This window comes from Acinonyx jubatus, chromosome A1 (assembly GCF_027475565.1).
Source record: "Acinonyx jubatus isolate Ajub_Pintada_27869175 chromosome A1, VMU_Ajub_asm_v1.0, whole genome shotgun sequence".
In the NCBI taxonomy this organism is placed as follows: Eukaryota; Metazoa; Chordata; class Mammalia; order Carnivora; family Felidae; genus Acinonyx; species Acinonyx jubatus.
In genome coordinates this window covers 13,623,717-13,645,825 of record NC_069380.1, presented here as the reverse complement: position 1 = coordinate 13,645,825, position 22,109 = coordinate 13,623,717, and the positions used below count along the sequence as shown (strand labels likewise).

The following is a 22,109-nucleotide window of genomic DNA, read 5'->3' as shown; positions in this document are numbered from 1 at the left end:
ACAAGTACCAGATTATGAAGTTTTATATGTTCTGACAGAAAGGTTGGACATCTATTCTTCAAGCAGTCTTCTGTATCATTTCTACGGTTTTTATTTAACTTGGGCAGCAAACTGTTTGAGCTTTCTCAGGTTTATACCTGTGATCTGCAAGTATTATGAAGATTCAACACTCCTTTAAAAAAAACCCTCTATTGGGGCGCCTGGTGGCGCAGTCGGTTAAGCGTCCGACTTCGGCCAGGTCACGATCTCGCGGTCCGTGAGTTCGAGCCCCGCGTCAGGCTCTGGGCTGATGGCTCAGAGCCTGGAGCCTGTTTCCGATTCTGTGTCTCCCTCTCTCTCTGCCCCTCCCCCGTTCATGCTCTGTCTCTCTCTGTCCCAAAAATAAATAAACGTTGAAAAAAAAATTAAAAAAAAAAACCTTCTATCACCCATCCACTTTCTTCCCTTCTGCAGCACCTGTCAGACCTATGTTTCCAAAAGTCTTCCTGAAAAACTTACTCCCCAGCCTTAGTCTATGTGCCTCTTCTCTTTCTATCTTTTCCCTCTTTTCTGATTCTGCACATCAAATTCCAAATAATGAACCTGGCAAAGGCAGAATCCTCCTTGGAAGACAAGGAAGGGAAAGAAAATGTGATAGAAAGACAAGACCCTCTTTAGCAAGGTTAGTGGCAAAGAGCCATCCTCTGTTATTTTTATTCAGTCACATGTACCTTATCTTTGTTAAGCTTGACAATAATTCAGTGTGATTATTTACTGTTTTTCTGCTTACAAACAGGAGACTAAGGATCAGAGGTTATGGGATTTTCTTGGAGTCTTATTGCTAGTAAATGCTTCAGCCATCATTCTGGTTTTGCAAGAGCTTGGAGGACAAGTTCTCTGTGTGACTGCTTAAGGACAGATCACACCCTGTAAAGATAGGATGAGCCAGTAGTAATGTTGATATCCTTTTATAAGAATTCGGGGCCTGGCCTGAGCTCTCACCGGTTTCAATGACCACTTACGTGCAGCTTGGGAACTTTTCACATACATGTTACACACAAACAAATGTAATGTACAGCACAGCACTGTCAAATTATCACACATACATATTCTGCAGAGAAGTTACTAATTACAGCCTTACATTTCCCAATGAGATATATTTGCTTAAAGAGTTATGTCTTCAGGGGTCCCCAAGACCACTCTCATGTTCAATGATTTGTAGAAGGACTCACAAAGCCTGGAAAAGCTGTATACTCATAGTTATGGTTCACTATAGGCAAAGGATACAGATTAAAGTGAACAAAGGCAAGCGGCTCATAGAGTGGAGTCGAGGAGAGTCCTGGAATAAACTTCCAGCTGACCTTTGCCAGGAGAGTCATGTAAATAGCGCTTAATTCTCCTTGTAATCATGTATGGCTGTATACACAGGGTATTGGCAAGCAGGGGAGTTCACTAAATCTTCGTGTCCAGGGTTGATCACATAGACATGGAGCCCCCATGTGACTGGCCCTGTTCAGTCTCCAGCCCCTCCAGAGGTCATACTGATTCAACATGGTGCAAAACCCCCACCATAAATCACACCGTTAACATCAATTGTGTAGCAAATGCCAAGGCTGTAGCCATACAGACACTTCTGTCGGACAGGATATTTCAAGGACTTAGACATCATCTCTCAGGAACTGGTCAGGGACCAGTTATTTCTTTGGGAGGTGCGGTGTTTAAATATCCCAAGCCTACTAGCTTAACTCTTTCTGCACAGTTAAATCAAACAGATATATGTAGAAACTAGATGAAAAAAAATTAAGATAATGTGGTTTCTGAGAAAAAAATTAATCACTTACAGAGTAACTGTTTTTAGGGGCATGAAATTTGATTTTCTGATAGGAAAAGTTTACTGAACACAATTATTGAGAGAAAATTTACTCTTCTAGAATATTTTATATTTCTGAGAAAACTCATACAAAGCCAGAGTTTACATAGGCCAGTGATTTTACAGACTATGATTCAGGCTTTCTGAGGTGCCACTGGAGATGTGAGTTTCGAAAGGGGAACTGGTGGTGAAGGACAGGTTTAGGGGCTGCCTACTGTTTCTTCAACAAGACAGTTCTGTTTTGTTGTTGTTGTTGTTAAATGTTTATTTATTTTTGAGAGAGACAGAGACAGAATGCGAGTGGGTTAGGGGCAGAGAGAGAGGGAGACACAGAATCCGAAGCAGGCTCCAGGCTCTGAGCTGTCAGCACAGAGCCTGACGCGGGGCTCGAACTTGAGAGCTGTAAGATCATGACCTGAGCCGAAGTCGGACGCTCAACCGACTGAGCCACCCAGGTGCCCCAGCCGTTCTGTTTTAAACTATTTTCTGGTTGATTCTTCTGTATAAAAGGTCAGATGAGGTTCTGCTGCAGTAGTGGACCCTTCATCCTACATGACTGGTGTCCTTCCAAGAAGGGGAGAGAGATCCATGGGAGAAGGCAGCTCCGTGAAGACAGAGGCAGAGCTTGAAGCAGCTGCAAGCCAAAAGACCCCAAGAGTGAATCTCTAAGAGTTTCAGAAGGAGCACGGCTCTGCTGACACCTTGATTTTGCACTTCCAAACTTCTGAACTGTGAGACAATCCGTTTGTGTTGTGTTAGGCCACCCAAGTTGTGGTACCATGCTACCCTAGAAAACTAACACACCGATTAGTCTAATTTCATTCTATTCAGCAAAAACTAAGACCAAAAGGTTTAGACAACATTCTGAAGACTGAAAGTACTAGAAAGGTTAAGAATCAACTGTCTATCTGTTCAAAGAATATTTACTAATTCCGTGTGTTTTAAATGGATTGCATTACTCAGTTAACAATAACAAAATACCTCTTTATAGACCCATTTCTTAAACAGCCCTTATCAAAATCAGCATGCTGTACCCCTTAACTGTATACAATTTTTATTTTTCAATTATATATCCATAAAGCTGGCGAAAAAAAGAAGAAGCAACCTGGTTGATAAAGTGAGATTGGTGAAGAAGTGTAAACTGAAAAGCAAAAAAATTTTAATATATATTTTTTAAGAGAGACAGAGACAGAGCATGAGCATGGGAGGGGCAGAGAGAGAAGGAGACACAGAATCCAAAGCAGGCTCTAGGCTCTAAGCTGTCAGCACAGAGCCCAACGTGGGGCTCAAACTCAAGGACCAAGAGATCATGACCGGAGCCAAAGTCAGATGCTTAATCAACTGAGCCACCCAGGCGCCCCAGGAGGTGTAAACTTTGTAGCTGCCAATATTAAGACTGGGTCTACAGGGCAATTTTGCTCCCTTGAGTTCAAAGAAATCAGGCAAGTAGATTCTTAACCCATTCAAGTGCTCTTTCATTGCTATTTTCCCCAGAGGAGAAAAGGAATGGGTGTGGGGGTGAAGGGGGTGAGCAATGTTTTGAGTTGTTGACTTAAATTTTCCATGGACTCAGCAAAACACAGGTAGGAAAGAAAAGTCATAGTCTTGTATTGGATATTAACAGTCTTATTTGGGAGAATTTATCTAATGTTTAATTTAAACTTTGAATCAATTAACTATGACTCAGTGGCTTAAAGATAACTTATCGTTGCCTGTATCTGCAGGTCAGCTGGAGGTTGGGCTTGGCTGGAGTGGCTCTGCTTCAAGTGTCTTTCATGCTCCTTATACCAGCAGGACAGCTTCGGAGCATATTTTTCACATATCAGTGGAAGAGCTACGAGAAGGCAAGTGGAAAGGTGTGAAGTTTTTTAAAGTCTAAACTGGGGACTGGCTCACACCTACTTGCAGCCATGCGTCACTGGTCAGAGCAAGTAACGTGGCATATTAGTTTGCTAGGGCTTCTGTAACAAAGTATCAGAGACTAGGCATCTTAAAACAATGGCAATTTATTTTCTCGCAGTTCTGGAGGCCAAAAGTGCCAAATTAAGGTGTTGGCTTGGGTTGATTCCTTCTGAAGGCCGTGAGGGAAAAGTTTGTTCCAGGCCTCTGTCCTTGGCTTGCAGAAAACCATCTTTATACTCACAAAGCGTTCTCCTTGTTCACATGTCTGTCTTCGAATTTCCCCTTTTCATAAGGATACTAATCATATTAGATTAGGGCTCACCCAATCATTTTAACTTGATTACCTCTTTAAAGACCCTATCTCCAAATAAAGTCACATTCTGATATATTGGGAGTTAGAACTTCAACACATGAATTTTTTTGTTGGGGCAGGAGAGAGGCCACAGTTTAGCCCACAATATACATTCAAGCTCAAAGTAAAGGGCTTATAAACCCTCCTACAATGAAGACATGACAAGAGTATGAATGTAGGAAGGGGTGAAGAATGGGAGTGAGTCTTAATAGTCTAAACTTCATTTTTTTTAAGTTTATTTATTTATTTTGGAGACAGAGAGAACATAAGCAGGGAAGGGGCAGAGAGAGAGAGAGAGAGTGAGAGAGACAGAGAGAGAGAGAGAGAGAGATTTCCAAGCAGGCTGTGTGCTGTTGGTGCAGAGCAAGATGTGGGGCTTGGACTCACAAACTGTGAGAACATGACCTGAGCTGAAATCAAGAGTGGGATGCTTAACTGACTTAGCTACCCAGGCATCCCAGTACTTTAAACTTTAAATCAGGCACAGGGGTTGACAAACTATGGCCCATGGGCCAAACCTGGCCTGCTGCCTGTTTTGTTTTGTTGTTGTTTTTTTTTTTATAAAGTTTTATTAGGTAACAGGAATGTTCATCTTTTAATGTATTAATTGTACCTACTTTTGTGTCATAACAACAGAATTGGCTAGTTGTGACAAAAGGCTTTATGGCCTGAAAAGCCTAAAATAATTATTGCCTGGCCTTTACAGGAAAAAAAAAAAGTGCTGATCCCTGATCTTGCCAGGGCAGCAAGGCTTAAAGATTAACACTAGTATACTTTTCCTGAATCTAAGTAACTGGGAAAATGTTTTGAAAGTGGCACGCTTTGTCTTCTGGCATGAGTTCAGCCATTAGCTGACTCTGTGACCTTGTGTGAAACCCTTAGCTTCCCTGTTTCTATTTTCTCATATAGAAAATCAGGGAATTGGTCGTGTGGCCTGCCTCACTTTGCTTCTTCTTAATTATAACCAGATAGTAAACCTTCAGTGAGCAAAAAATACTGCAGTGTATTGTTCCCCCCAAAAGCCCCAAAAAACAAATAGCATAGTTGTAGAAAAATATAATTTTCCCTCATGGGCCTATCTCATATTTTATTTATTTATTTATTTATTTATTTATTTATTTATTTATTTTTAACGTTTATTTATTTTTGAGACAGAGAGAGACAGAGCATGAACGGGGGAGGGTCAGAGAGAGGGAGACACAGAATCCAAAGCAGGCTTCAGGCTCTGAGCTGTCAACACAGAGCCTGACGCAGGGCTCGAACTCACGGACCGCGAGATCATGACCTGAGCCGAAGTCGGCCGCTTAACCGACTGAGCCACCCAGGCGCCCCTCTATCTCTTATTTTAATAGAATAAAAGTTACATTTTTTTTTCTGAATTGAAATCTTGCTTACTCTGGAATTAAATGAGATCTAAAATCCTTTCTTTTCTTTTAATATTAGGGTTCTACAAAATCAAGTATGAAGTGGGGGTAATTGTATGAGATGCACTCTTAGACAGCAGTCAGCTTCTGTGACAGAATTTTAGTAAGCCAACTTCTTATCCATTTTGGCCACTGTGGGAGTCAGAATCTTTAGATGGTGTCAGAGAGGCCATCTGGGTCTGCTACCCATAATAATTTGAAGAGCTTAACTCAGGGTTTGATGAAGGAACAGACGAATGTATTAAATAAAGCTACAACTCCACCGGGAGTGGCAGATGGAAAAGATGTCCTCAATGTTTTGTAGAGCTGCTGCTCAAGAAGTAGAGTCTCTTTTCCTAATCCTTGAATCTTGCTTTGATCAGTAGAATGTGGGTACAGTGGTTTGCAAAGTCTGGATCTTAGGCCTCAAAAGCCTTGCAGCTTTGGGTTTTGCTGTCTTAGAATGTTTCCAAAGACCACCGTGCAAGGAAACTGGTCCAGTATACTGGAGGATGAGAGGCCACATGGAGGAGAACCAAGGTTGCCCAGGGTCCTAGCGCCATGAGAGTGTGGCTGTGGTCCCATGTGGATCACTTTTTGTGTGCTCCACATTTCTCTAGTCCCGTACCAGTTGCCCAAAAATCTCTGCTTCAGGCTTTATTTTATATAAATGATAGAAAGGTTTTTACTATTTCCTTTTGCATGAGCCCAAATTATAGTCTGTAACTACAGAATGTTTATCAATTGATTTCTATGGGAATCTTTGCTCTCCTCCCATGGCTGTGTGAAATGCCAGCTATATGCTTTGGTTCAGATGTGGCTTGCTGCAGTTCTCTGCATCTCCAACAGGACCACGTGGTCCTCTGTCCCCTTTGCAAGATCAGCACACCCTTCACTGTTGTGATGGGAAGGGTGTTCATACCCTTGGAGGGGAGAATAATTTCCTGCTTATTGTCTACGCTGGAAAAAACATCTCCTATTGGGCTAAGAATGTCACATAGATTTCATTTTGTCTACTAACAGTATCAGGAAACATTGCCAGCCCACATCTAGGCTTACTATAACTGATAGGCAATGTCCTTCCTGGAAAGGAAAAGGACCCTGTATGTACCAAGTATTTCCTACCATTAACCATGATGCTACTTTCTGTAGAAACAATTACACAGTTCTTTTCTTCTAGTAGTAGCACTAGGGAATTCCTATTTAATCACTTTGTACCTAGTAGGCATCGTTTACAAAGTTATATTAGCCAGCCTAGATAGAATGTAATGAAATTCACTAATAACTGACATCATAGAGATGGTAATCTGATAAAAAGTGCAGAGGTTATTATTTTGGTCATTCTTATTTATGCAATTTCTTTCATAATCCTGTATAATAGTTGCTTAGTTATCTAGTCCATGGCAATATTTTTATAATCACAAATAATTTAAATCTATAAAATAAAGCTACAACAGTAAAATTGCAAAAGGCTGCAAGAGTTGAATCGTGAAGTGATATACTGCAGGGTTTGGCAAACTATGGCCAGTAGCCAGCGAGCCAAATCCATCCTGCCACGTGTTTCTGTAAATAAAGTTTTACTGGGATGCAGCCAGGTCCATATGTCTCCTCTGGTCTATGGCTGGTTATGCACTAGAGTGCCAGGATCCGGTCGTGGAGGTGGAGACCAGCAGAGTTAAGTAGTCGTGGTAGAGACCTTACAGCCTGCAAACCCTGAGACATTTACTATCTGACCTATTACATAAAAAGTTTTCCAACCCCTGGTGAGTTCAAACAGTTGAGAATCTAACAGTTATTGACCACTTTCATATACAGGGAACAGTGGTGGACAAAGCGCTTTGAAGGGCTCTTTTCTATCCTAAAAAAAAAAAAAAAAAAAAAAAAAAAAGACTGTAGCAGAAGCAGTGTTTTTTAATTCTGTCTGAACATTAAACTCAGCTGGGTAGAGTTGTTAAAATTACTAATACCAGGACATAACCTGTGTGGGACATGGGTATTGGATGTTTTTGAAAGCTGCCTAGCTGAATCTACTGTGCAGCAATGTTACAAAGCATTGATCAAGGTTCTTATTTTACACTTCAGCTCCTGTTCTTCTAGGGGTTAGATAGTGTAGCTATCCACTTTGGTTTTTAGTGATTCAAACGTGGTAGAAAGTAAATCTGAAATAGCTTAACAAAATAAAAAATAAAAATTTCAAGGAATGTTGGGTGTTAATTCAGACTGGGTGAACCTCTAAAAGTTCTAAGCCAAAAGAATTTTTACTGGCCTAAGATCCTGGTTTGTAAGGTATCATCCTGCCACAAATATCCAGATTTAAAATATATTGGCAGGCTTACAAAAAAGTCACTGAATCTTTTTGTGTGTGTGTGTGTGCCTTACTTTCTTACCACTCTCAAACCATCTACTTCAGAAAATAGAACTTCAGATAGCTATATTCTGTTCTGCTGTAAGAATTTTTTTTATAAAGATTTTAGTTAAGTTGATTTATTTATTTTGAGAGAGAGAGAGTGGGGGAGGGGCAGAGGGAGAGGGAGAGAGAGAATCCCAAGCAGGTTTCTCACTGTCAGCACAGAGTCCGGCACAGGGCTTGACTTTACAAACCGTGAGATCATGACCTGAGCCAAAATCAAGAGTCAGATGCTTAATCGACTGAGCCACCCAGGTGCCCTTTGTTCTAAGAATGTTTTTTTAACATTGGAATACTTAGAAAGTTTGGGGGAAATTGGGTAAAATACAAGAAGAGTAATTCTGGCTAGCTAAGACGACTTTTGCTAGTTCAACTCGTGGCACATTATAGTGGCTATTCCAGAAATAGTGACTCAAGAAGCTCTGTCACAGCTCTGGTTTTAAGTATGATGAGGGTGTATAGTCTTATCGTCCTGTCTAGTGCATCACTGATTTTTTATGGGTTTAAATAATAATGTGAGTAAGTCACATACCAAGAGTTTCCACAGATATCTGAAAGTAAGACTTGTGTGAATATTTGGAATATATAGGCAGTAGCTATTTATAGATGAAGAAACTCACACGTTAGGATGTTTATCCAAAATATATATCTCGAGAACTTCCTAGACAGGTTAGTGCACCAGTAGTAAAAATTATACATTTATAATTTAGTATCTTACCAACCCAACAGCTCGTTTGAGCATATGCAAAGATGACAATTTCCATCCATTTTGCCAAAAATCACACTTTCATCAGTCTGCAAAATATGTGTTGGCCCCACCCACCCTTTTTGGTGCCAATTCTTCTTTGTTACTATCTTCTCAAAGCCTGAAATTTCCTCTCCCAGAAAACTAGGACAAACATGGAAATCTCTCCAGGAGAGATACTCTTACAGATCCTTAAAAAACTGCAATTCAGAGAGAATGTAAGGATGAGAAGACTCCACTGTATTTTTTAAAAATTATTCTTTTATTCTCTTTATACTCTTCTGCTCTCCTTTCCTATAGAATTGGCATTGCCACCACCATAAAAGCCATTCTGACCCTCACGGCCCACGAATTTCTGTTTTTACTGAGACTAGGTTTTCTTTAAATGACACATAATACTTTTTCCCTTTGCTGAATACTTCAAAGCCCTGGGTCTGCTTCCCTGAATTGTCCCTATCTTGGAGCAGGACCCCAGACTACCAGAAGCAATATTCCCCACAGTGAGATAGATATGTATTTTCTGACACACTCTAATTCCCATTGTGCTAAGAAGCACAATGCAAATAAGTATGGTATTATACACAGGAAAGAAACGAATATTTATTTAGTATCTAATCTACACAAGGCACTGGTAAGCACTTCACATGGGTTATTTCATAAGAAACCATCATGTAGGTATTATTTGCATTTTTACTGATGAGTAGATGAATTTCTAAAGGTTACGCAGCTAGCAAACAATCTGCTTTTTATAGTCGTATATGGCTAACAAGTGATCAATTAACATGAAGTATAAATCAGTGGATTCTTAATTAATGAGCTTTTGCTCATTAAATGTGGAAGTCACTTTTTGTTTTCACATATGTGCCTCAGAACGTATCATTGGCTTTTACGGATGGGCAATTTCCACCTCAATATGAGGAATATAGGTGACTTTCCAAAAATACCTATGCACACCGAGCAGCTTCCGACTACTTCCGAAGAGTAAGTTAGGTCTCTTTATGCTGTCAATCCTCTGAACCTCAGCCCTTTTTCTTTAGTTGAAGGGTGCAACTTTGAAAATTACTGCAGCTTGATGTCTTACAACTTTTTCCAGTTCTCTGCAAGTTCAGACATTTTCTGAGGTGAACCGAGAGTACAGATGTAGCTAAGTGTTAATTAAAAAGAACATCTTGAGTGTAAACATTAAAAATTGATCACCTTCTGTGAGCAATTTAATTTATGAGCATTAACATATTCTAAGCTGATGTCTTGAATTTTACTAGAACGTCTCTTGCCGCATAATGAAGGGGAAGAAGGAAGAACCCTTAACATGAATACGTTGAAGTGTCTCTTTTCTCAGTCACCAGGGGTGTGCCAATTCTAAGGCCAGAGAGGCAGCTCCTCCAGCACGACTCCAACAGCAGCAGCTGCCAACAGCAGCCACAGCCCCGGGAGCCCTGGCCCCCCACAGGCGGGTTCATGCTGTCAGTCCTGCACCACAGTAATCATTTCTGGCAAAGCGGGAGATCTGCGGAGTGACTCTGGCAGCTTTCCTCTCCTTTTGGGTTATACTAAATCATTAATGAATGTATTTATTTCTTGAATTTTTAGCTTGTTCAGTAAGGTGCAGCAGAGTGTGCATATGAGAGAATGGAGAAAAGAATAAATTACATTGCATTGCCGTAGTCAGCCAGCTATCTCCATGAGCCTAATTAAGGGAATAATCTCACCCCCCAACCCCCTTAGTTCCAGGGTCTGTTTTCAATGTCTTCTTGAGCCTGATATACATTTTGAAAATGCCACTAAATAGAATTATATGGTCTAAAATGTGAAGCCGGTGAAATTTCTTGTGGGTTTCTCTTTAGGTCCTTCTAATACTCACTCCTCGGAGCCCATTCCTCCTCACAGAGGTCTAGTGTCACAGAACTTTCCTGAGGCCCCCTGGCTGCCCCAAAGCTCCTGAACTTTCTTCCTGTCTCTTCTACTTTTCTATCGAAACTCATTGATTCTCTGTTCCATTCCTTTAGTGTTCCATGCTAATAGGATATCTGATTTGTTAATCCGTGACCAGATTAGCAGTTGTTATCAGTTGACAGTGATAACGCAAGGAGGTACAAAAGTGCCTGCTCTCAGCAAGATTAAGTGATTTCAATTTTGAGAGATGGGGAATCTTCAATATCATATTGCATAGACAGTTACTTTGCACACAGAATTGAGTCTACTGTCTCGGTATATTATTTCACGCTTAATCTTTGTGTGAGATAGAAGTTCAGAAAAATCCTTGAATAGATTTATAAGAACCAAAAAAATAGGGTTTCTGAATGGCCTTGGAAAAAAAATTCTAGAATTGTTTCTTTCGCTTCCTATACTAATATTTTAATGAAGAAATTCTGGTTCATGAACACAAATGTTAAGACTTGATAAATGATACCAGTCCACCTTCCAGGCAACAAATGGTAATACTTATACTTTAATTTTTTTAATGTTTATTTATTTTTGAGAGAGACAGAGAAAGAACGTGAGTGGGTTGTGGCAGAGAGAGAGGAAGGCACAGAATCCGAAGCAGGCTCCAGGCTCCGAGCTGTCAGCACAGAGCCTGACGTGGGGGTCGAACTCACGAGCCGTGAGATCATGACCTGAGCCAAAGTCGGACGCTCAACCGACTGAGCCGCCCAGGCGCCCTGGCCATACTTCTACTTTAAAATAAAGCTTTAGTTAATCGCTCATTGAAGTAAAAATGTATTGAGTGGTGATGGCCTCTGGCTTATTTTAGCAGGTGACTTAGTGGAGGGCTGGCAGGTACAAAACTGTTGGTATCATTCCTCAAAGATGGACACAAAAAAACAAGACTGTATCCCAAATGGAATTCTGAGTGACCAAAAATATAATGGAGTTTAAAAGAGATAGGTTAGTTTTGTTAGGTTGTCAAGAAAATAAAGAAAATAAAGTGTGGTGAATGTTAACATAAATTTAATCATCAGTGAAATATTAAAATAAATAGTATTTTAAATGTTCCAATCCAAATTTATTATTTCTTTGGTATATTTTAGGGTATGGAGCACAAAATTATTTCTGTCCCCTGTATCCTGTAGCTTTCAGGACCAATCTCATAGAAGTACAGGATATTTTTAATTTAAGAAGTACATAGCTGCAGTTTTCTGTGTTTTATTTTTTGCTGAGGACTCTGGTATATTTAAGAGAAGAAAGAATCTGGATAGAAATGGTATTTCTATCATTTGATGGATACCTATGTGTGTTGTTGCTGTAACTATTTCCAGATATTTTTGCCAAATTTCAAAAAATATGCATTTATCCACTGCATCAAAAAAAAGAGAAAAATTTGGCATGATTTAAGGTTCTTGAAAAATCTGATTATGGTATTAACTTATCAAAAATTTGCATGTTAAAATTAAACTCTAGCTGAGCAATAAAATTTATGCTGTGATTCTGATTCTTCAAGAAAGATAATTAAATTCTTAATTTTCCTGTGAGCATTTTCCATTTGGTAACTTAAGGGACTAGGGCTGGAGCTGGAGGCTGATGACAGTGGCACTTCCATGGGGGACAGGATTCAGAGGGAGCAGGAATCAGACTAGAGGAATGTGGAGTGGTGCCAGAATGACATTCCAGATACCAAACCAGTCACTTTGTAGCTAATCAGCCTTGGAACACCACTACAAAATGGGGTTAATAATACCCGCTTCACAGAAATAGCAGGAGGGCCAGAGGAAACCATGTGAGGAACTGTCACATAAAGTATTATACAAATGAGTTATTACAACCTGGGGAACAGCAGGGGAAGATAGGGCAAGGACAAGTCAATTTTGTCCTCCCCATCCCCAAACCCACTAAACTATCTTGGTCACGGATGATGTGTGCATGGAACAGAAATTTATTCAGAATATCTGTATTAATGAGGATGCTTTTAGTTATGACGGAAAGTAACTCATTTAATTTTAGAAACAAACGAATTTATTGGCCCATGTAACTAGAAAGACTTAGAGACTCTTAAAAAGATGTCATCAGGAATCTTTGTCTCTTTCAGAGCCTCTTGGCTCTGCTATCCTCTGTGGTGTCTTCATGCTCAGGCAAGCCCTTTCCAAGTGTGGCAAGAATGGTCCCAGCAGCTCCCACCTTATCAGGATTTTTGTGCCTGAGATCCCAAGACAGAGACCCTCTCAATTCTATCAGTCCCCACAAAATGATTCTGTATCACCTGGAGAAGAAAGGACAGTTCCTAAAATGACAGCATTTGAAAGATTATGGGGGGAACAAAATGTATCAGATATTTAGTATGCTGGTTCAAATGAAAATAGATCATATTCTTGAAGAGATAAAGAGGAATCTCACAGATATCAAAAGGCACGAAATAAGATACAACTGGGCCACAAAAGGACTGGATCTGGAAAGTCTGACCTAGGGCTAGATCAGGTTGGGTTCCCCAGTTTTATGTTCCCATAGCATCCTGAACTTTGCCTATCATAACATTTGTGAAACTTCATCATAATCACTTTCTATCAGTCCTTTCTGTAGGACTTCAAGCCCCATGAAAGCATAGACTTTTATTGTCTCATTTGCTGTTGAATCCTCCACATCTATGGTAACAGAGATCCTAGTAGGTTCAGCAAATATTTGAATGGATAGATAGATAAATGAGGCTGCTCTTTCCATCTCTATGGTACTAAATAATCTGTCATCCCTGCACGCTTGCTCCATTTATCTGCTTCTTTGTGTTATGCATGGGCACTTCTGTTCTCTCAAGGTATGTTTGTCATTGGCTTCGTCCTGCTATAGCAATGGCTTGGCCATGATTTTGTATGTTCTTTGGCCCCACAGTCTCTCAGATTCCCAAGTTCAAATTTAAGAAAGAGAACAAAATTAGACAGATTTGGGTCCATTGTCCATGACTTATCTAAGCAACTTCAGATGGCGGTGGAGATGGGTTGTCACAGGCTATATAGGGTTGTGTAAACCTGTGTCGTCAGTAATAGCTCTAGTTCTAAGTATATTCATCCCTCAACACTCAAGTGATTTACAGAGGAAAAATGATATAATAAATTTGTCTCAAGTCAGACTTAAGTAAGTATGATGCATCCCAGTCCTTACAAGTCCTCCTATTGTCTTATACACCATAAGTGCCTACAACTTGAATATTATCTAAGTCTACTGTAGGTAGTATCTAGATCTTTCTTGTATCATAACTATGATACCTCCTGTCATCTATTCATATACTCACTCAATAAATAGTCCCTGCAATAGACTCTAGACTCGAATCTCAAGAAGTAGAGGAAGATACATATGAAGTAAATGATGTTGACCGTATCCTTGAGATCATTCAGTCAGTATTGGTTGAGCTTCGAGCCCCTAGTACATGTTAGAAGCTATGCCAGAAGCTGGGAGTGAAAAAGGTAGACAGTCCCTGTTTGTACAAGCATATATTAGTGGGAAAGATAAATAATTTAATTATTATAACATGTCAGGAGATCTGTGATTTAGGGAGAAGATGTAAGGAGGCAAATAAGAGGGGGATATAACCTCAACTTGGGGACTAGGGAAGCTTTCCTGAGAAAGTAGCCTGACTGTGGGCATGGGAACGAGAGAATTGGAGGGAAGTGTATTCCAAGCAGGGAATATCATGTGCAGAGGCTAGAGGAACTGTAAGAAATACATAAACGTTCCCTCTCTCTCTCTCTCCCCCTCTCTCTCTCTCTCTCTCTCTCTCTCTATATATATATATATATATATATATACACATATATATACACACACCAGGGTTTTCGGAGAGTCATTTTCATTTTAAGATATGATATCATTTCTTAATGATACATTTCTATTATATGTAGTTTCACCATCCTTTCCTCATTTGACTATATATATTGGGCATCCCTCCAATCAATTAGTGAAGATCTAAGTCATTCTTTCAATGGTTTGCACAGTATTCTGTATTGTAGATGCACTGCAAGTTGTTCAGCTATTCCTGAATGGTTGGATCTTTCTTTGTTCCCATCTTTGCCACTAAAACAGTGTTACATAAATATCAATTCTTACATATGCTGGAGATTTTTGTTTTCTAGGATTGCTGCTGCTGGACCTAACACATGTGTATTTTAAATTTTAATAGACATACCAGTTGTTTTCCCCAAATAGTATAACAATTTGTATTTTTACGAATTTGTTTGAAGGTAACTTTTTATGGGATCCCTAACAACAGCAGATATCATCATCCTTTTAAATTATTGTTAATTACGTGATTGTTAGTTAAGTTATATTTCCCTGACTTCTATGGAGGTTAAACCTCCTTTCATGTGCATACTAATTATTTAATTTGCCTTTCTGTGAATTGTCTATTCTTATTGCTTCCCTTTTCTGTTTTTACAAATTTCTGTGAGATCTTTGTTAAATGAAGATATTAATCTGTTATATATGTGCAGGATTTCCCCAAGACACAGCACCAATAGGATGAAGAGATAGATAGATAGATAGATAGATAGATAGATAGATAGATAGATAGATAGGGACAAGATCAGATTTCTTACAGGAATCGACTCACATGTTATGGAGGCTGAGAAGTCCCACTGCAGGAAAGCCAGTGGTGTAATGGAGTTTGAGCCGAAAGGCTAGGAGGTCCAATGTCTAAAGGCAGTAAAAGATGAACATGCCAGGTCAAGAACAAAGAGTTCACCCTTCCTCTGACTTTTTGTTTTATTCTCACCCTCAAGTATTGGCTCATGTCCACCCACATTGGTGAGGGCAGATCTTCAGTTAGTCTACTGGATTCAAATGCTAATCTCTTCTGGAAACATCCTCACAGACACATCCAGAAATAATGGTTTACTAGCTATCTGGGCATTGGTCAAGTTGACACAAAGAAGTTACCATCACACCTAGTTAAATATATCTGTCTTTACTTTCAGAGCTTTGGAGCTTTGGGCTTTCTACTTGGTTTAAAGTCTTCCCAACCCTGAATTTTCCTTTTTATAAAAGAGTAATTATATTATTTTTACATGTAAGTTTTTTATCCAATTTAGAATTCTGCTTCAGGATTGTATGAGATAGGGGTCCTTCTTTATTTCTTTCAGATGGATAATAAATGTGACATTATTCATTGTTTAAGCTATACCTTTTTCACAGAATCGAAACACTACCTTTATAATAGATTAAAATCTCCAACATATTAGTATGTATTTTAGGATTTTTTCTTCTATTCCACTGATATATTTATCCATTTCTATGTCAATACTATACTATTTAATTACATGGCTTTATTATATATTTTTATATCCAGTTAGGCAAATCCTCGTCTTGATTTTCCTTATAAATGACTTTCCTCATTATTCTTGGACATTAATTCATCTTTGCTGTCTTTATTTATTTATTTATTTATTTATTTATTTATTTATTTAATTCAAGTTAGTCAACACACAATGTACTATTGGTTTCAGGAGTAGAATTCAGTAATTCATCACTTCCGTACAACACCTAGTGTTTATCCCAACAAGAGTCCTCCTCAATGCCCGTCACCCATATAACCCATCCCCCCACCCACCTCCCCTCCAGTAACCAGCTTGTTGTCTATATTTGAGTCTCATATGGTTTGCCTCCCTTTCTGTTTTTATTTTATTTTATTTTTTCTTCCCTTCTGTTTACATCTGTTTTGTTTCTTAAATTCTACAAATGTGTGAAATCATATATTTGTCTTTCTCTGACTGACTTATTTTGCTTAGCATAATACACTCTGGTTCCATCCACATTGTTGCAAATGACAAGATTTTATTTTTGATCACCGAGTAATATTCCATTGTGTGTATATACGTCACATCTACTTTATCCATTCATCAATCCATGGACATTTGGGCTCTTTCCCTAATTTGGCTATTGTTGATAGCACTGCTATAAACATTGGGGTGCAGGTGCCCCTTCGAATCAGCATTTTTGTATCCTTTGGATAAATATCTAGTAGTGTAATTGCTGGGTTTTAGGGTAGTTCTTTTTTTAATTTTTTGAGGAACCTCCATATTGTTTTCCAGAGTGGCTGTACCAGTTTGCATTCCTACTGGCAGCACAAAAGTGTTCACCCTTCTCTGCATCGTCTCCAATATTTGTCGTATACTGAGTTAATTTTAGCCATTGTGACAGGTGTGGGGTCGTATCTCATCGTGGTTTTGACTTGTATTTCCCTGATGATGAGTGATGTTGGGCATCTTTTCATGTGTTTGTTAGCCGTCTGGAAGTCTTCTCTGGAAAATTGTCTATTCTTTTCCCCATTTCACTGGATTACTTGTTTTTTGGGTGTTGAGTTTGATAAGTTCTTTATAGATTCTAGATACTAACCCTTTATCTGATAGGTCATTTGCAAATATCTTCTCCCATTCCACCTGTTGCCTTTTAGCTTTGCTGATTGTTCCCTTCACTGTGCAGAAGGTTTTTATCTTGATGAGGTACCAATTGTTTAATTTTGCTTTTGTTTCCCTTGCCTCTGGAGACATGTCAAGTAAGAAGTTGCTACAGCTGAGGTCAAAGTGGTTGTTGCCTGTTTTCTCCTCTAGGGTTTTGATGGTTTCCTGTCTCACATTTAGCTTTTTCATCCATTTTGAGTTTATTTTTGTGTATGGTGTAAGAAAGTGGTCCAGATTAATTCTTCTGCATATTGCTGTGCAGTTTGCTCAACACCATTTGCTGAAGAGATTTTTTTTCCACTGGATATTCTTTCCTGCTTTGTTGAAGATGAGTTGGCCATACGTCGGTGGGTCCATTTGTGGGTTCTCTATCCTGTCCCATTGATCTATGTGTCTGTTTTTGTGCCAGTACCATACTGTCTTGATGATTACAGTTTTGTAATACAGCTTGAAGTCCAGAATTGTGATGCCTCCAGCTTTGCCTTTCTTTTTCAACATTACTTTGGCTGTTCGGAGTCTTTTCTGTATTCCTTGATTTCTCTTTCTGCTGCTTCATTATTGATGCATAAGAAATACAACAGATTTCTGTACATTGATTTTATATCCTGTGACTTTGCTGAATTCGTGTATTAGTTCTAGCAATTTTTTGGTGGAGTCTTTTGGGTTTTTCATGTGGACTATCACATAGTCTGCGAAGAGTGAAGGTTTGACTTCTTCCTTGAAATTTGTATGCCTTTTATTTTGTTGTTGTTGTTGTTGTTGTTGTTGTTGTCTGATTGCTGAAGCTAGGACTTCCAGGACTATGTTGAACAACAGTATTTGAGAGTGGACATCCCTGTCATGTTTCTAACCTTAGGGAGAAAGCTCTCAGTTTTTCCCCATTGAAGATGAAATTAGCTTTAGGTCTTTCATATATGGCCTTTATGGTGTTGAGGTATGTTCCTTCTATCCCTGCTTTCTTGAGGGTTTTTATCAAGAAAGAATGTTGCATTTTGTCAAATGCTTTTTCTGCATGTACTGAGAGGATCATGTGATGCTTATCCTTTCTTTTATTAATGTGGTGTATCACATTGATTGAGTCGTGGATATTGAACCACCCCTACAGCCCAGGAATAAATCCCACTTGATAATGGTGAATAATGTATTCTTTTAATGTATTGTTGAATTCAATTTGGTAGTATCTCGTTGACAATTTTTGCATCCATGTATTTCTTGGATGCCTGCATTTCTCCTTTTTAGTGGGGTCTTTGTCTGTCTTTGGAATCAAGGTAATGCTGGCTTTATAGAATGAGTTTGGACACATTCCTTCCATTTCTATTTTTTGGAACAGTTTGACTGTTCTTTAAATTAACTCTTCTATTATGTCTGGTAGGATTCCCCTGGGAAGCCCAGGACTCTTGTTTGTTGGCAGATTTTTTATTATTGATTCAATTTCTTTGCTGGTTATGGGTCTGTTCAAATTTCCCATTTCTTCCTGTTTCAGTTTTGGTAGTTTATATGTTTCTAGGAATTTATCCATTTCTTCCACATTGCACTATTTTTTGGCATATAATTGATGATAATATTCTCTTATAATTGTATTTCTGCAGTGTTGGTTGTGATCTGTCCTCTTTCATTCATGATTTTATGTATTTGGGTCATTTTCTTTTTCTTTTTGATAGGTCTGGCTAGGGGGTTATCAATTCTGTTAATTCTTTCAAAGAACCAGCTCCTAATTTTGTTGATCCGTTCTATTTTTTTTTTAATTTCAATATCATTCATTTCTGCTCTAATCTATTATTTACTTCTTCTGCTGGTTTTGGGGTTATTTGATGTTCTTTATCCAGATCCTTTAGATGTAAGGATGGGTTGTGTATTTGAGACATTTCTTCCTTCCTCAGGAAGGCCTGGATTGCTATATATTTCCCTCCTTTGACCGCCTTTGTTGCATCCCAAAGGTTTTGGACTATTATGTTTTCATTTTCATTGGTCTCCATGTAATTTTTTATTTTTTCTTTAATCTCTTGGTTAACCAATTCATTCTTTTTTTACTGTCTATTTTTGAGAGAGAGGGGAGGGAAGGGGCAGAGAGAGGTAGATAAAGTATCTGAAGCAGGCTCTGTGCTGTCAGCACAGAGTCTGACACAAGGCTCAAACATGATTTTGAACAATTCTTGATATCATAGAGTAAATACTACTTTATCATAAGGAATTGTTTTCTTTTGGTACAATGCTGAAGTCTATTTGTTAATATTTTAATAAGAATTTTTGCCTCTCAATTCATGTTTTATATTTTTCTACAGATTTTTATATCATATCGTTATCATACTTTATTCTTTTATCTTACTTTGGTAACTGTTAATTTATTCTAAGATTTCTTTATTCCTTTTCCTTATTTTTTGGTGACTTGGTGATGTTACTATTAATTGCCTTCTCACCCCTGCCCCTTGCATTAATTTAGAAGTTCTCCTGAAGTTTTCCATTCAGCTAGTAGTTAGACATCTCTCAACACTCACAAATGCCTATTTGTATATTATTGTATGAGAATAAGAAATTATTTCCCCCAATTACCCCAAGACTTTTGCCCCAATCCAACAGGCATTTTAGAATGTTTTTACTTTTCTCATGCTAGTCTCCCCCATATAAATGGAACAGGCAGAAAACTTTTACCTTACCCCTTTCATCACTACCACCCCACCTCCTTGGTTTTGTTGAGATAAATTTTACTTTCCAAACTGTTAGGTTTTCACTTGCAGCATAACTGGTTTTTTTTTTAAGAATCCTTATTTAGGGTATATTTAACACTCCCTATTATTATCCATTTAAATTTAAGTATGCATGTTGCAAGGTTAAAATCACTGCTGTTCCCTTTTATCTTCATCTTTCCTTTTCTTGAGGTCTTTCCTCTTATTAATTTGTGGTTTGGTTGTAGGTATATTTCCAGTATTCTTTTCAGTGGGAGTTATCTGAATTCCTGCTTTTTGGAAAATATCTTTCCTTTAATCTCCTGGTAAGTTGTATCTTGAGGGACTTTAGGATTCTTGGGTTAGTTTCCTTTTCTCTCTAGATTAGGTGATAGTAATCTATTATTTTCTGGGTTCCTCTGTTATGTGGAGATGAGAATTCAAGGCTCTCTAATACTTTGTTTTTAGCTTCTCTTAAGTTCAGAAATTTTACTTGAGTATGTTAAATGTGCATCCTGCTTGGAACTCAGCAAGCCCTTCCGATCTGTTATCTTCCATCAACTCAGGGACATCAGTTTTCTTTTCTGTGCATAATTACCATCTCTCATCAGTCTGTAACTTTTTTCCTGGAATCCCTGTCATTTTTGCATCATGTATCCTAGGTCTGTCCAGCCAGTCTCATGCTTTCTCTCATAATTTCTAGCCCTTTGAATGGAAGTTTTTCAGTAATGGCTTCCACTTGATCTCCCAGGTTATTCATTTGGGTCTCATTTTTTAAAACACACAAAAAAACACAAACCATGGATTTGTGTCCCTTTGTGTCTTTTTCAGGGGATGGAGAGTACGGCGAAATTAACTTGCCCCGTGTTCTTCCATTAACTGTTGTTGGTAGTCCTATTACTGCTGCCTCTGCCTAGATATAAATTTCCATACCTGGGTATCTATATGTATCTAGTAGACACATATCTAGTAATAGCAGTAGTAGTAATACTAGGAGTACTTCAGCTTGGGTTGATAGCTGTCTCCATCTGCAGTTTCGTTTCGCTAGAAATCCTTTCTTCTGGATGTTTTAAACCAAGCTTCCTCTCTCTGGTTGCTGTGTCATCCTTGGATAAGTATATTGTTTTCTGCACACCATCACTGGGGCTCGGGTCCTGCTGCTGGGATACTAAATTTCTCTACTTCCAGGTCTCCTCAGCTTTAAAGGAAAGCACTTGGTTAGTCTCACAGGCAAGGAGGATTCGATACCAGAGAATTAGTTGTTGTAGGGGGCTATGAAAAGCAAACTGAATGAAACTTAAACTAAAGTATTCATTTCTAAAAATTGAAGAGTAAGTACCAAAAAATTTCCTCTTAACATTGTTCTAGATGTGCTACTGAGACTGCATAGCCTTTATCTGCATATTACGGGCTCCTAAACAAAGCACTGAACTCCAGCAACCAGTTCAAACCCAGCCTCCACTGCTAACAACTGAGGATGGGCTGTTCCCTAACCTCAGCATGCCCCAGTTTCTGCATCTTTAACAAGGGATAAGAATACTTGTCCTACTTCCCTCATAGACTTATTTGGTGACTAAAATGAGATGACAGAACAAATTTTAATGTGGTGTGAAATATAAGGTATTGACATTATCGTAGGACATCAGCCTTAGTTTATTTTAAATATGAAAATACATTCTTTCTTATGTGAGGTTTTGATATCTTACATACCTATATCCTACTGTTAAAGTCTTCTTGCTCCTTTATGTTAGTCTGCAAATAAGAAAAAAATGACAAAACTAATTTGTGCTAAATTTTTACTCTGTGGCAAGTACACTTTTGTGTGAATCATTTCAAAGAGGTAAAGATTATCCCCATTTTTCACATAAGGAAACATTAGCAAGTGCCAGCTCAAGAATTTGAAGCCAACTCTCCACAGGGTGCATGGGCGGCTGGATCACTTAAGTATCTGACTCTTCATTTCAGCTCAGGTCATGATCTCAGGGTTTCTGAGTTCCAGCCCTGTGTCAGGCTCTGTGCTGACAGTGTGGAGCCTGCCTGGGATTCTGTCTCCTTCTCTGTCTGCCCCTCCCTGCTTGCTCTCTGTATCTTTCTCAAAAATAAACAAAAAAAAAATAAGAATTTGAACACAGCTCTCTTGATTTCCATGCCTTGTTGGTACTTGCTCTGCAGTCACCCGAGCTCATTAGTAGCTCCCTTCCTCTGATGTCCCGTGTGCCCCATTATTAGGGTCTGTTCCACATTTGTTCATGTTTGTTTGCATGGCTTCCTTAGAATTGCTCCCCAATTATCATTATTATTATTATTATTATTATTATTATTATTATTATTATGCCTCATCACCTCAGTTATACCCTGTCTTCATTACATGTCCCTCTCCACCTGTGCTTTCTCTCTCCTCCCCTTGACAGGC

The 22,109-nt window shown here is 38.7% G+C and overlaps 1 long non-coding RNA gene across 7 annotated transcripts in view; it reads left to right on the top strand.

The window, feature by feature from the left end:
* LOC106973852 (uncharacterized) overlaps positions 1-22,109 on the top strand; it is an 89,895-nt gene that overhangs the window by 46,924 nt on the left and 20,862 nt on the right. For 2 of the 7 annotated variants that reach the window (XR_008295026.1, XR_003422041.2), the window contains 2 exons: positions 2,360-2,580; positions 3,574-3,705. The exons of the other annotated variants lie outside the window; for them this stretch is intronic. This is a non-coding gene — a long non-coding RNA (uncharacterized LOC106973852). The remainder of the gene's footprint in view (positions 1-2,359; positions 2,581-3,573; positions 3,706-22,109) is intronic. 7 annotated transcript variants of the gene reach the window in all.